Here is a 14,621-nt window from a genome sequence, read left to right on the forward strand (position 1 = left end):
GCCATAATTGCCCGACAGACCATGGGACTTCCGAAGACCTCTTCTTTAACAGGTTTACAATGTATAGAGAGTCAGATTCAATCCATAGGTGCAACCAACCTTTTTCCCAAGCGATATCCACTGCGAATGCCACAGCCATAATTTCTTCAATGTGTGCGTGGTTTGAAGGAATTGGGAAGGCGAAACAGCCCCTAGCGAAGCCCCTGGCTGTTCGGAATATGCCCCCTGCCCCTGCTGGACCCGGTGAGCCTAGAGCGGAGCCGTCCGTGTTTACTTTAAGCCAATTCGCAGGGGGAGCGATCCAACGAACGCTGGTTATGTTGGGAGCAGGCGGCAGTAGAGGATCCACTTGAAGGTTTCTTAGGATTCTTCTGTCATTTTGGCTACTGCAAAATCATTTGCACAGCCCCTGAGATTCTCTTATAAAGCATTGTAACTTGTTAATTGTGATTTAGATTGAAGAGAGTTCAGACTCGAAAATGGCAAGATTACGATGTCGCCATATTAACCAGATTGTGCTTATGACCGCAGTTTGCCATGCATATTGCACCTGCTTGCCGAAGTGGTAATTGATAAGAGAGGAGAAGAAGTCAGAGAAAGAACTTGTGGCTGTGATAATTATCCCGAATTTTGATCCGAGAAAATTCCAAATATTCCTTGCAAATTCGCAGTGCACGAAAAGGTGATCCGCCATTTCTCCCGAACCAAGACAAAGCGCGCACCTGGGCGCAAGCTGAAAACCACGACTCTGTAAGTTATCTTGAGTGGCGAGTTTGTTATATATCAGTTTCCAGCAGGTACTGGATCGCGAGGGCGGGACTTGAGTTCCCCAGACGAAACGGGACCAAGGTTTCTCAGTTGAGCTCTGTTGTAAGCTATTGTAGAAACCTTTGACAGAGAAGACGCCAGAAGGGTCTTGTTCCCAAATGCAGCAATCCGTGTCATTCCAACCACGGGAGACCGAGCGTATGTTCGTCTAATAACAAAAATTAGCATCCCAACAATGTTTAAAACAAAGTTAAGAAATTTCCAGCAAATTTCACTTAAAACATAAAGTTGTATCAGTTAAATAGATTGTTCAGTAACTTGTTTTTCGGATTGAGCACATTCTGTCATATATTGTTCTTCAGGTGGAGAACATTGTGACATTGTGTCATCTCTTCTTTAAAAGGCAACTTCTCCGATTAACTCGTGCTCAAAACAGGACCACCAGACCCTATATCCATGTAAATTGGTTCTTCAGGCAAAGGGCATTTCTTTCTATACTCGGTGAATTCTTTAGTTGTCTCATTCAAAGCTTTTTCATAGCCATCTAAGGGATTTCTCGTCATGTATAGTTCCTGTATGAGCCTAGAAATGTCCATATGTCTTCTCTGTTGCTCCTCCATCTTCGCCTTGTGCAAATTATGAACCATGTTATTCTGATGATCGAACTCGCTAAGCAACATTTGATGTTGGATACTCAAGTTTTGATAAGCCTGCTCTTTCGCATGATAGGACATCCCAGCTTTTTCCAAGACTTGTTGCATTTGCTCCATATACATATCGAATTCGGATGTTGACTTCAAATTATTATCCCAATGTCCAGGAAAAACAATAATATAAAGAAGTGATTATAGTTCAGGTTCGGATGTGAAAACCACTAGTACCAAAGAAAATGACACTTTCTTAATGCATATTTATAAATAGTAAACAGCTAGTAGATAAAAAACTATAACTTGAACAAGCATGTGAGAGTTTTTCTGGAGGTAGCCATAAGGGTCAGATTTGACTCTTACAGTACTTCCTACTATCTTTTCTTCAAATGTTTCTTGAACTAAACTCTTTTTCAAACAGATAAGTTTAATATTATCAGGAATATGGCAGACTGGTAGTAAATTTAGTTTTGGTTGTTGTTCACTATTTGAAATTAATTGCATTAGTGTTAATGGATATCTTCTTGCCTTTGTTCTTTATTTGTTTGCTAGTTTTCTGAACAAATAAAGAACAAAGGCAAGGAGATATTCATTAACAATAATGCAATTAATTTCAAACAGCTAACAACAGTCAAAATTGAATTTGCTATCAGTCTGCCATTATTCCTGATAATATTAAACTTATCTATTTGAAAAAAAAGTTTAGTTCAGGAGCTTCTGAGGATTCAAAAAATTTGAAGAAAAGATAGTAGGAAGTATTGTAAGAGTCAAATCTGACCCTTTGACTACCTCTAGAAAAACTCTCACATGCTTGTTCAAGTTATAGGTATTTATCTGCTAGATGTTTCCTATTCATAAATAGGAATTAAGAAAGTGCCATTTTCTTTGGTACCAGTGGTTTTCACATCCGAACATGAACTATAATCACTTCTTTATACTATTGTTTTTCATGGATTGATACTTCCAATGTACCTATTTCCAAGACTTGTTACTATCTGGTGATTCTGCATCCCTGAACTAGTAAAAGGAGTTTGTGAAGCTTCTATGACAAGTACTTCCTCTGTTCCACAATACATGTCTTTTAAGGTTAATGCACACTAATTAAGAAATGCAATTAATTTTAAGTGAAAGACTTTGTTACCCTTATATTAATTGCATCCACTAGTGACTTTATCTATTCCCAAGGTAAAAAGTCAACTTAAATAGGGGTATATTTGGTAAAAGCAAACTAATATGCATAGATTGAAGCAAAATATCACGTATTGTGGAACAAAAAAAAATTCTCTAGAAAGACATGTATTGTGGAAATGATGGGGTATAAAACTCTCAGAACTACCATTGGAAAGCCCGCCCTGCTAGCTCATATAGAAAGTAAATTCCAAATAAATTAGTCCCTACGTGAATCTCTTCCAGACCAGCCAGAATCAACAATGGACTATGCATTTTATAGTCTTCTTTTTACACTTACAAAATAATTAATTGATTTTACTATGACAATTAATTAAATTGAATTATAATTGGTTATAAACAAATAAAGTTTTCAAACTAGAAATTCAATTGAATTGGAAGACTATTACTATTCCATATTTATAATTACAGAGAATCTTTTTTGACAGTTAGTAAACAAATAAATAGCCCCAAAACTCATTACCAGCAAAACTCATATTAGATAAGCATATTTCCCAATAGCATAGATTAGGAGTAATATATATCTTCACAATTCTCATTAAACCCTAAAATTCAACAGATGAAAAGTCCAAAGATTTACCAGAAAGAATTATGCTTCTAAAATTTAATAGCTTTTAACTAGTTGCTCGGAAACAAAATATTTCCTGCAAAAAAATAAAAAAATTCATTATAAAATCAAAATCCAATGCGCAACAAATAGTAAATGCCAACAAAAAGTCAAAAATAACTTGGATTTCGCCAATTCAAATATAGTGCTTTGTGCTAATAATATTTTAGCAAATAAAGTCAAGGAGTTTATTAATAGTGAAGATGATTTTGCAAGGTTCATGACCATGACTTGATGAGATTCTGAAAGCATTGCTGAATGCTGAGTTAATTGGTTTTCATAAATTTGAGATCACAACAACTTTCCAAATTTGAGATCTCTCGGGGGAGGTATCATTAGAATGCACACACATTTACAGAGAAGAGAATAGAAGAGAGGAACGGAGAAAACCAAAGTTGTGAAAACATTAAGTACAGTTATATCAGCTAGACCATTTGTGTGAGATATTTAATCAGTATCAAATAATAAGTTCCATACATTCCAATAATAAGTTTCATACATTCCAGAAAATGCCAAACAAGAATAAAGAAGAAGCATAAAAAGTGCATGAGTTGAATCAATCTGCCTAAAAGTAGGCAACTGAATTGAAGTAAAACAATAATACCATTTCAGAAATCAGACACCAACAACTTCCTAATCATTGCCAAACTAAAATGAACAAACACAGATTTGGAGTCTGCAATTTTCTCTATTGCGAATTAAGCTAAAAATTGTTACTCCTAAAACTGCAATGAAGGGCTTGTGAGACCCAACTCTATATATACCCTTTCAAATATTGGTAAGTTTTCCATGTGGGACAGGAAAAGAGCTCTGAAGAGCAAAGTCTCTAATGACAAACATACCCTCACCAATCAAAGCCATTTTCTTCAAAACAAAGCCATTTTCTCACATTCAGATCAAGCGTTACAAGCATAGTTTCATCATAGGAAATAACAAACAAGCTTGATTTGTGTCAAAAAAAACTTATCATATCATCATTACACATCTGATAGGTTATATAATGCACTAATAAAAAAACATACCAGAGAGAAACATGTAATAACAAAAATTAGCATATCAAGTTTAAGACAAACTTGTATGGTTTCAAATAATCATATCATAGAACACATTCGACAGCTTATGTGAGGAACTCATAAACAAACACATTTAACAATAGATCTATTGAAATCACAATTAGAATCCTAAAATTCTCACCTTTTGGCATAATCATTTTAAAAAATTCACTATAGAAAACAAGTAATTAAAGAAAGATTCATAATGATAGATCATCTGTAAACATATATAATAAGATAGAGTAGCTGCAAAACTCATTATATCTAGTTCAGAATTGCCATTAAAACATAAAACCCAACAAAGAAAAAGTGCAAAGATTTACCATAAACAATTGTAAGGAGTGATTCGATTTGTTAAGCAAGATAGTTTCCTGCAAAAAAAAAATTAAGACAGGATCAAAATACATATGGATTGGTGAGCAACAAAAAAACACAAACACATAAAGAAGTTAAAATTGCTCATTTCACCTGTAAACAAAAACAACCTTTTTTGCTAATAATATTTTAGCAGATAAAGTTATGGAGGTTATTAATCCCGAAGATTATTTTGTAGGGTTCATGAACATCACTTGATGCTCCTCCCTTCTTTCTTGAGGAAGGGTTTCTACCGAATTAAGCTTGATTCTCATTGCAAATTTACCCGACCACCGAGCAGATAGAGATTAGATCCTAAAATCATTGCTGAATGCTAACTTTCTAGAGAAGATAAACCCTAATCCTAACCATCGATTTCTATAGATTTGATTATGCCACTTTCTGGAGAAGATAAACCCTAATCCTAACCGTATCCATAATTGATATATGGGCTATCTGCTATTCAGATCTCACATAGGAGATATCTACAAACATTAGGTAACCCTAATTGCTATTCGGCGATTGAGAAGAGCAAAGGTGGAAGTCCAGTTATATAGGTGATGACATCCCTTACTCTCAAACTTCACCTACTCCCCAAAGTTTTAAAGTTCTAAATTAGACCCTCTATTTTTGTCTAATTATCTTTAATAAGCTCCTATTTTTGTCCAATTTCATTTAATAACTTCTATCTTTTTATAATTAAATTCGATAGCCTCAAAACTTCAATTGTTCTCTAAATTTTTGAAAGTTCATAAGTATTTACCTATAATTTTTTTTTTTACATGTGACACGGGGTGTCTCTCACTGTAAGAGTTTGGGCCAAATATTAGTCTTAAATTTGACCCTAATGTTTTTAAGTGTAGTGCTGATTTAACCTTAACGTACAAAATGGTGCAAATTTAACTATAATATTTCCAAGTAAGATCAATTTTAGTCCTACGTTATCGAAAATTAGAAAAAACATGTTTTATTAGTCTCTTTCTATCACTTAGGTTATTAGATTATTACTAAAAAACCTTATAAATATTCTGTTAAAATGCTAAAAACTAATCTGCTACATATAAATTAATCACAACTTTTTTTGTTAAATTGTCTAAAATATTTAGAGTGTTATTAATATAAATATAAACAACAAATAAAAAATATATGAAACTGCTTCAATTTATTGACAAACTTATTTGGAATATACGATGTGACACTAGTAAACCAGTCTTTTTAAATTTTCAACAGCGCTTGGCTAAAATTGGGAGGTCATGGGTTCGAATCGCATCCGGGTCTGGTGGGGATTTTTCTTTCTTCTTTAATGTAAGCGCATTGGGCAAATTTTTTTAAAAAAAATATCACATGTTGCAATTATTGAGTTTGTATTGTGATCATGTCGTGTCAATTTTGAATTAGTGTCAAAATGATTAAACCGTAATCCAATAGAAAAAATTTCATATCAATCTCGTATTAACCTAATCGGGATAGTATCGATTACATGTGGTGTTATCGTGTCATCTATAATTTTGTTATGGATCAAATTTATTTTTAGGAAAACCCCACTTTTAATATTAAGGTTATTGGGATTTTCCCTTTCATTTTATAAAATGGCTTAATTTTTATCCTTGCCGTAAAATATTGGTTCAGTTTTATCATTTTCTAATAAATTCCATGGACACGTTTTATTCGAAATTATTTTGAAAATGATAAAATTAAACCAAATTTTCTATTATCAAAATAAAAAGGGATAAGGTACCAAAATAGGCCTAAGGTATTCGGGAAGCACCAATTTAGGCTCAACGTTCCAAATAGCACCAATATAGGCTTAACGTTTACAACATAATATCAATTTAGGCTTAACGTTTACAATATAGAATCAATTTAGGTCTCACGTACAAAATAGCATCACTATAAGCTTAACGTTTACTAAATAATACGAATTTAAGTTTAACGTTTTACAAAATATATACAATTTAAGCTAAATGTCATAATTAAATTAATCATATTATATTTTTCCCTTTTTAACTTTGTATGTTATCTTTTTATTTAGTTCTATATTTTTATTTATTATAATGCAATTAATTAGTATTCTTGCCCATTAAAATCTTATATTTGTTTTTCATAAATGATTCCATTACTACTAAATTTCATTGCTCATGTAATATATACAAACTAAAAGTAATTGAATATCCACAATATTTCTAACACTAACATGTATCAATATTATTTTAACTAGTGTTCAAAATATTGTGGATATTCAATTACTTTTAGTTTGCATATATTACATGAGCCATGGAATTTAGGAGTCATAGAATGGTTGATGAAAAACAAATATAAGGTTTTAATGGGCAAGAAAACTAATTAATTGTATTATAATAAATAAAAAAAATAAAACTATATAAAAAGACAACATATAAAGTGAATAGGAAAAGAATATAATATGGTTAATTTAGTTGAGACATTTAGTTTAAATTTGATATATTTTGTAAACGTTAAGCTTAGATTCGTATTATTTTGTAAACGTGTTATTTTGTACGTGAAGCCTAAATTGATGCTATATTGTAAACGTTAAGCCTAAATTGATATTATGTTGTAAACGTTAAGCTTATATTGGTGTTTTTTGAACGTTGAGCCTAAATTGGCACTTCCCCAAAAACCTTAAGCCTATTTTGATACTTTATCCCAAATAAAAATCACAAGAACATTATGAATGGACAAAATTAACTTGTTTTATAAGATAAGGACAAAATTATTATTTTTTTCAACGACTTTGGAAGGGGTTAGGCTTATAAGTATTTAATTGAAAAAAATAATCGATTAAACAAAATAAAATCACATGATATGCATACTATGTTTGTGCTTGGTTTTTGAAAGGATATTGCAATATTTAAAAAAGTTATTAAAATTTATTAATTATAAGATTAAGTAGATTGATTTGTCTAAAACTAAATCTAAAAATAAGATTTTTTTGGTGCAGTCAGTATCTCATTGTTTCTAGATGAACAATTTGATTGAGTCCCACCCGTTGTGCTGCTAGAGTTAAGAAAGAGTCGAGCCAGTGGCAAGAAAAGTATATATCTTATCCCTAATTTTCTTCAATCTGGCGACGAAGTTACTGGGAAGCTTAAACTATTCTTAATTGGCTAAGAATGGAATTCGAGGGCAAACTCCAAATAATCATTTGGAATTGGAAATTGAACATCACTCGGTGCACATGTCTAGAACAACATGTTCATTTACTAATTTAGAACAAAATTAGTTTCATTGCATCAAACTCTAACTTAAAAACACAAAAACCATTCCACTAATTATATCAGAGCATTGAGCAATGCTTACATAATCTCGTCTCTACCTTGTAGAGTTTGATAAATTTCCCACCAGGAAAATGAACTACAAATGAAGAAACCAAGCTTAACTCGGTAGGAACAATTCCTCAAAAATGTAAGGAGGACCATAGAGTGATGGTCATGAACCCATACAAAAGCATCTTCAAGATTAATAACCTTTATAACCCTATGTGCAAAAAAATTATTAGCAGAAACATATGCTTGCCATAACAACTGGTCAAAGCCATCACCCTTGTCAAGGCACATAGTGATTGGACATTAAAGCTGAATGGCCACCTGCTCTGAATTTCTTCTTGCAACAATCAGATGATGGAGCATATGAATCTCCATTGTTGCATCCATCTTTTTTAGAAAAAAAATCCCTGTGCAATTATCGCCATCTGAATCCCCTTGCTTCGGATTTCCATTAACTACAGACAAGATGCAAAAATAAGGAGCACCATCTAAAAGCAGGATGCAGTTGTAATTATAATAAAACAAATGGGTAATCTAAGACATCCACATAAAGGCATTACAAATGCAATGAATTATTACCAGAAAATACCAAACCAGAACACAGAAGAAGCATAAAAAGTACATGAGTTGCATCAATCTCCCTAAAAGTAGGCAACTGGATTGAAGCAAAACAATAATACCATTTCAGAAAATAAGAGGCCGCCAAATTCATTATCATTTGTTACAAACAACAAATTAGTATTTTAAGAGAAATATCTAGCATTGCCAAACTAAAATGAACAATTGCTAATGCTTTACTAAATGAACAAACACCCATTTGGACTCTGCAATTTTCTCCATTGCAAATTAAGCTAAAAATGGTTACTCCCAAAGCCTCAATCTGAACTAGTTGGAAATGAAATTACAACAAAGATAATTGTCTGATGAAATTTAGATAATATTCAGATCCAGCATCACCAGCATAGTTTCATCATAGCAAATAACAAACAATCTTGATTTGTATAAAAAAAATTATCATAACAAAACAAGCATAAGCAAACTTATGGTTTCAATCTCATGTCATCATATCATCATGACACATCAGATAGCTAGGTTATATAGAAAAACACACCACAGAGCAACATCTATTAACAAAAATTAGTATATCCAGTTTAAAACAAATTTATAGAGTTTCAAATAATAATATCATCATAGAACACATCAGACAGCTTATGTAAGCCACTCATAAACGAACACATTTAACAATAGATCTATTGATTTTTTTCAAAAAAAAAAACAACTATTGAAATCACAATTACAATCATTTTAAAGAAACCACTATAGTAAACAAGTAATTACAGAAAGATTAATAATGATACAACATTTGTAAACACGTATAATAAGATGGAGTAGCTGCAAAAACTCATTGTATCTTCAGAATTGCCATTAAAACATAAAACCCAACAAAGAAAAAGTGCAAAGATTTACCATAAACAATTGTAAGCACTAATTCGGTTTGTTAAGCAAGATGGTTTCCTGCAAAAAAAAATTTAAGACAAGATCAAAATACATATGGCTTGGTGACCAACAAAAAAAACAAAAACACATAAAGAAGTTACAATTGTTCAATTCACCTGTAAACAAACACAGCCCTTTTTTGCTAATAATATTTTAGCACATAAAGTTATGGAGGTTATTAATCCGGAAGATGATTTTGTAGGGTTCATGACCATCACTTGATGCCCCTCCCTTCTTTCTTAGGGTTTCTACCGAATTAAGCTTGATTCTCATTGGAAATTTACCCGACAACCGAGCAGTTAGAGATCAGATCCTAAAAGCATTGCTGAATGCTAACTTCCTAGAGAAGATAAACCCTAATCCTAACCATCCATTTCTATATATTTGATTATGCCACTTTTTGGAGAAGATAAACCCTAATCTTAACCGTATCCATAATTGATATATGGGATACTGTTATTCAAATCTCACAGAGGAGATATCTACTGGGAAACCCTAATTGCTATTCGGCGATTGAGAAGAGCAAAGGTGGAAGTCCAGTTATATAGGTGATGCCATCCCTTACTCTCAAACTTCACCTACTCCCTAAAGTGTTGAAGTTCTAAATTAGACCCTCTATTTTTTTCTAATTATCTTTAATAACATCCTAGTTTTGTCCAATTGCATTTAATAACTTATATCTTTATATAATTAAATTCCATAGCCTCAAAACTTCAATTGTTTTCTAAATTTATAAAAGCTCTTAAGTATTTACCTATCAGGATTGGATTGCTTGTCTCCGGCATTGTTCTTCTATGGATCTAAATGTTACTCATATTTTTCGCAAATTAAATAGAACGGCTGATGCATTGGCTAAATTTGGCATCACAACAGATCATATTGTTTGGTGGAATTCTGCACCAGCTTTTTGCAATAGATTTATTTCTGATGATATATATTGTTTAGAATAATTTCGTTTCTCTTAATTTTTCTCCTGTATTTTTTCCTCATTTTAATAAAATTCGGGTCTGGGTTTTTGTTTGGTTTTGGGAAGATGCCAACCTAGTTGGGATCTTTACATTTCGATCTTAGCCTCTAACCCAACCTTTACCTAAAAAGTATTTACCTATAAATTTTTTGACATGCGACACAGGGCGTCTCTCACTGTAAGAGTTTGGGCCAAATATTAGTCTTAAATTAACCCTAATATTTTTAAGTGTAGTGCTGATTTAACCTTAACTTACAAAATGGTGCAAATTTAACTATAATATTTCGACGTAAGATCAATTTTAGTCCTACGTTATCGAAAATTAGAAAAAACATATTTTATTAGTATTTTACTATCACTTTAGGTTATTAGTTTATTATTAAAAAACATTATAAATATTCTGTTAAAATGCTAAAAACTAAATCTGCTACACATTAATTAATCACAACTTTTTTTGTCAAATTGTCTAAAATATTTAGAGTGTAATTAATATAGTTATAAACAACAAACAAAAAATATATGAAGATGCTTCAATTTATTGACAAACTTATTTGGAGGATACGATGTGACAATTAAATAACAGTAAACCAGTCTTTTTAAATTTTCAACAACGCTTGGCTAAAATTGGTCTTGCTTGAAAAAATTAGGATTTAATTTACATCAGTTCATATGTTAGGGGCTCAATATGCACTTTGATTAAAGCGTTATAGTTAAATTTGACACTTATCCCAATAAATAAAATGTACAAAAACTTGCAACATATATATCACATGTTGAGAGCTTACCTATGCCTTGGGAGGTTCGAATCATATCCGGGACTGGTGGAGATTTTTCTTTCTTCTTTAATTTAAGCGCATTGCGCAAATTTAAAAAAAAAATATCACATGTTGCAATTATTGAGTTTGTATTGTGATCATGTCATGTCAATTTTGAATTAGTGTCAAAATGATTAAACCATAATCCAATCCAAAAAATTTCATATCAATCTCGTATTAACCTAATCGGGATAGTATCGATTACGTGTGGTGTTATGGTGTCATATATAATTTTGCTACGGATCAAATTTATTTTTAGGAAAACCCCACTTTTAATTAATCTTGAGGTTATTGGGATTTTCCCTCTCATTTTATAAAATGGCTTAATTTTTATCCTTGCCGTAAAAAAATCGGTTCAATTTTATCATTTTCTTATAAATTCCGTGGACACGTTTTATTCGAAATTATTTTGAAAATGATAAAATCAACCCAAATTTTCTATTATCAAAATAAAAATCACAAAAACATTATGAATGGACAAAATAAACCTGTTTTATAAGATAAGGACAAAATTATTATTTTTTTCAACGACTTTGGAAGGAGTTAGGCTTATAAGTATTTAATTGAAAAAAATAATGGATTAAACAAATTAAAATCACATGATATGCATACTATGTTTGTGCTTGATTTTTGAAAGGATATTGCAATTCAAAAAGTTATTAAAATTTATTAATTATAAGATTATGTAGATTGATTTGTTTGAAACTAAATCTAAAAATAAGATTTGTTTGGTGTCGTCACTATCCTATTGCAATTAAAAAAGTTATTAAAATTTATTAATTATAAGATTATGTAGATTGATTTGTTTGAAACTAAATCTAAAAATAAGATTTGTTTGGTGTCGTCACTATCCCATTGTTTCTAGAAGAACAGTTTGATTGAGTCCCACCCTTGTGCTGCTAGAGTTAAGAAAGAGCTGAGCCAGTGGCGGAAAAAAAAACATATCTTATCCCTAATTTTCTTCAATCTGGTGATGAAGTTACTGGGAAGCTTAAACTATTCTTATTTGGCTAAGAATGGAATTCGAGGGCAAATTCCAAATATGAGAAACTCCAAATAATTATTTGGAATTGGAAATTGAACATCACTGGATGCACATGTCTAAAACAACATGTTCATTTACTAATTTAGAACAAAATTAGTTTCATTGCATCAAACTCTAACTTAAAAACACAAAAACCATTCTACTAATTATATTAGAGTATTGAGCAATGCTTACATAATCTCATCTCTAACTTGTAGAGTTTGATAAATTTCCGACGAGGAAAATGAACTACAAATGAAGAAACCAAGCTTAACTAGGTATGAACAATTCCTCAAAAATGTAAGGTGGACCATAGAGTGATGGTCATGAACCCATACAAAAGCATCTTCAAGATTAATAATCTTTATAACCCTATGTGCAAAAAGTTTATTAGCAGAAACATATGCTTGCTACAACAACTTGTCAAAGCCATCACCCTTGTCAAGGCACATAGTGATTGGACATTAAAGCTGAATGACCACCTACTCTGAATTTCTTCTTGCAACAACCAGATGATGGAGCATCTGAATCTCCATTGCTGCATCCATCTTTTTTAGAAAAAAAAATCCCTGAGCAATTATCGCCATCTGAATCCCCTTGCTTCGGATTTCCATTAACTACAGACAAGATGCAAAAATAAGGAGCACCATCTAAAAGCAGGATGCAGTTGTAATTATAATAAAACAAATGGGTAATCTAAGATATCCACATAAAGGCATTACAAATGCAATGAATTATTACCAGAAAATACCAAACAAGAATACAGAAGAAGCATAAAAAGTAGATGAGTTGCATCAATCTCCCTAAAATTAGGCAACTGGATTGAAGCAAAACAATAATACCATTTCAGAAAATCAGACGCCACCAATTTATGTTAAAATACATACTAACTTTAATTTTCTTCTAAACTGCATAAAGAAAAGCCAAAAGTAGAGTCAAATGGAAGGTAAAGAGGAAAAACACCAAATACATCTACTTTTTAAGATGTGCAGAAGTTGATTTGGTTGCCAAAACAATAAAGGCGAAATGGATAAAAAAAAAAGGAGAAGTTCAGAACAAGAGGCCATGATGGAATTGTTACCAGAGGAGATTGTGACAGAAATTCTATTAAGGCTGCCTCTAAAATCTCTTTTGAGATTTAAGCATGCTTTCTATCCATGTCTTTTGTACAAAGAAGATTATGATGGGGTGTCACTTGCTACTAATATCAAATTCTGCCAAAAAAGCTGATTTTTTAGAGATGACCTAGCTCTCTCTACGGCGACCATGGCCTTCCCGTCATCCTCACCAAATGCCCCCTTCGCCATTGCCCACTTATTTTCACGCCAAGCCTTTTCACAAAATCAAATAAACCCTTCACGCAATGGAAAACATGCCCCAGAGACATTAGCCCCGGAATCGATTTCTCACCTCTTTTACCGGAACGCCTTTGCCGCCGCCATGGATTCCACAGAGCCATCGAGCACAATTCCGGTTAAAATCAACCGCTCATTTGTGGCGGCACTCTCAGGTAACATCGAATCCACTATTATCCAATCCTCGGGTTCCCCCCAAATCTCTGATGAAGGAGGTTTTAAAGCAATTAAGATTCCACAATCCATATACAAAGAGCGTCTAATTGCCTGTCAACATTCGATTATTGGCCGCATTACCCTTCTAAAAGGTGAATCACCTTGGTGACAATCGGAATTAAAACTCAAATTGAATGCCATCTGGAACAGAAACCTTGATTGGAAGCTCATCCCACTGGGGAGAGGTTTCTATCACATAATTTTGCCATCAGAGGAAGCTGTAAAACGTGTTTCGAGCCAAGGGGCGATTTCTCTTAGGCCAGGAATAATGCGTCTTTCCCCTTGGATGCCTGGATTCGATCCAGAGTCGCATAAGCCGACCTCAGTTCAAGTGTGGGTTAGGTTTTATAATCTTCCATGGGATTATTGGGATAGGAGGATACTAGCTAGCATTGTCAGTGTAGTTGGGGTGCCTCTGCGTTTTGAAAAAACACTACTGAAGGCGAGTTTGGTCACTATGCTAGACTTTTGATTGATGTAGATAATGCCCAGGATCTGCAGTATAGATTGAGGGTGGACACGGATAATAGAATGCAATGGGTAAACTTGGACCACGAGAACATGCCCGCCATCTGTTCGATATGTAAATCTATTGGGCATACGGACTCTCTATGTCGTAAGAACCCTGGAAACAAGAATAGTATGCCTCAAAAGGATAACAAACAGCAAAAGAGACCGGTTAGTAGAAGCTCTTCTCATCAGGCTAGTGACAGAAACGACAAAGGGGGCAGCAAAAATGAAAAACATAATGAACAGTCCGGAATTGTTAAAAAAGGAAATGCGGAAGTTCAGGGGTGTTGCTCGGATATCTGTGCTTCCGACTCTGGCATTGGATTAGAATCAGAAT

The 14,621-nt window shown here is 32.9% G+C and overlaps 2 long non-coding RNA genes across 2 annotated transcripts; both read right to left on the reverse strand.

Moving 5' to 3' along the window:
* Window positions 1-2,079: 2,079 nt before the first annotated feature.
* Window positions 2,080-5,110, reverse strand: LOC136224670 (uncharacterized). Its single transcript, XR_010686555.1, has 3 exons — window positions 4,731-5,110; window positions 4,586-4,633; window positions 2,080-3,247 (listed from the first exon to the last, which is right to left on the reverse strand). It is a non-coding gene; the product is annotated as an uncharacterized lncRNA (long non-coding RNA).
* Window positions 5,111-7,852: 2,742 nt separating this feature from the next.
* Window positions 7,853-9,903, reverse strand: LOC136224890 (uncharacterized). Its single transcript, XR_010686657.1, has 3 exons — window positions 9,514-9,903; window positions 9,368-9,415; window positions 7,853-8,355 (listed from the first exon to the last, which is right to left on the reverse strand). It is a non-coding gene; the product is annotated as an uncharacterized lncRNA (long non-coding RNA).
* Window positions 9,904-14,621: the final 4,718 nt, after the last annotated feature.

This window comes from Euphorbia lathyris, chromosome 3 (genome assembly GCF_963576675.1).
Source record: "Euphorbia lathyris chromosome 3, ddEupLath1.1, whole genome shotgun sequence".
Classification (NCBI taxonomy): Eukaryota; Viridiplantae; Streptophyta; class Magnoliopsida; order Malpighiales; family Euphorbiaceae; genus Euphorbia; species Euphorbia lathyris.